The sequence below is a fragment of the Octodon degus genome, unplaced genomic scaffold (assembly GCF_000260255.1).
Source record: "Octodon degus isolate 3935 unplaced genomic scaffold, OctDeg1.0 scaffold00163, whole genome shotgun sequence".
Lineage (NCBI taxonomy): Eukaryota > Metazoa > Chordata > Mammalia > Rodentia > Octodontidae > Octodon > Octodon degus.
In genome coordinates, this window is record NW_004524739.1 from 5,835,958 (window position 1) to 5,837,564 (window position 1,607).

Sequence of the window (1,607 nt, forward strand, 5' to 3'; positions counted from 1 at the left end):
AAAAATAAAAATCATGTAGTTGTCTACATTTATATTCTTTCCCATTTTTCAGAGATTTGTCAGTTATTTTAAAATTTTGGTAACTTTTGGGCTTATTGATGCACTACTGTGATTTCTATGTACTTTGTACTTTTTCTCACTAAAACTATGTAATGTACTAATGCTCATACTGTACTTGTGTAATACCTAAGGCTTTATAAAGTTTCATTCACATGAAAATCATTATAACTCAATTTTGAATACTTAATCTTCATATATGGGGCCAGGGAGATGGCTCAATGGAATAAGCGCTTCCCTGGCAAGCGCAAGGGTCTGAGTTCAATCCCTGGTTCTACAAAAAAAAAAAAATCTTCATATATTTTATTTTTGGGAGACAGGGTCTCACTTTATATTTCATTGGGTTTGTTTGTTTTGCAGCACCAGGGATTGAACTCAGGACCTTGCACTTGCCAGGCAAGCGCTTATTCTACCAAGCCATCTCCCTGGCCCAATTCATTGTTTTCTTAAACAACATGAACAGAGCTAGATGTGGTAGCACATACCTTTAATCCTAGTAGTTGGGAGGCTGAGGCCAAAGAATTGGAAGTTCAAGCCCAGCCTGGGCAACTTAAGGAAACTTGTCTCAAAATTAAAAGGGCTGAGTTCAATCTACACTATCACAAAAAACAAAAGGAAGAAGAAAAGAAAGAAAGAGAATGTGGGCAGCTCAGTGCAGTGACACTCAACTTTGGGTCCAGCTACTAGAGACGCTGAGGCTAGAAGGTCACTTGGGCCCAGAAGTTGAGGACCAGTCTGGGCAGCATAGCGAGATGCTATCTAGTAAAAGAATATGAACAATTTATGTTAATACATTTGAAAACAAAAGAGAAATTCCTAGTATAGCATAATTTACTATTACTCAAGTAGGGCGACCGGGTAGCTTCATAACCATTAAATGTATTAAATCAGCAGTGAAGACTATCCCTATAAAGAAAATACCAGGAGCCGGGGAGATAGCTCAGTAGAATAAGCACTTGCCTGGCAAGCACAAGGGCCTGAGTTCAATCACCAGTTTCAAGCTGGAGAGATAGTGTAGTGGTTTACGCATTAGGCTCTACAGCAAGAGGTCGTAGGTTCAAGTCTCAGGTCTGCCTTGGGGCCGGGGAGATGGCTCAGTAGAATAAGCACTTGACTGGCAAACGCAAGGATCCGAGTTCAATCCCCGGTTCCGCCAAAAAAAAGAAAAGAAAAAAAGAGAGAGAGATGCAGGACAGCCAGGCTGGGGAGATAGCTCAGTAGAACTACCAGCCTGGCAAGTTCAATCCCTGGTACCATTAAGAAAAAAAAAAAAAAAAAAAGATGCAGGACAGAAAATTAGATAATGTTCAATAGCTTTTTTTGTTTGTTTGTTTTGTTTTTTTCCTTTTTGAGACGGTCTCATTATACAGTTCAGGCTGCCTTGAACTCACTTTTTTTTTTTTTAATTTTTATTTATTTGTGTGTGTGTGTGTGTGTGTGTGTGTGGCCAGCTCAGCCCACCAGGGGGCGGGGCTGACTGGCATGTGGTGCTGGGGGATTGAACCGCGGTCCCTGTGCTTTGCTAAGCTTGTTCTAAGTAGGTGCTTTAG

General features: G+C 40.6%; 1 protein-coding gene across 3 annotated transcripts in view; it reads left to right on the forward strand.

Annotated features, from left to right (window-relative positions):
• Window positions 1–1,607, forward strand: part of Kpna6 (karyopherin subunit alpha 6) — a 71,777-nt gene that overhangs the window by 46,318 nt on the left and 23,852 nt on the right. The gene's annotated exons all lie outside the window — the stretch shown is intronic.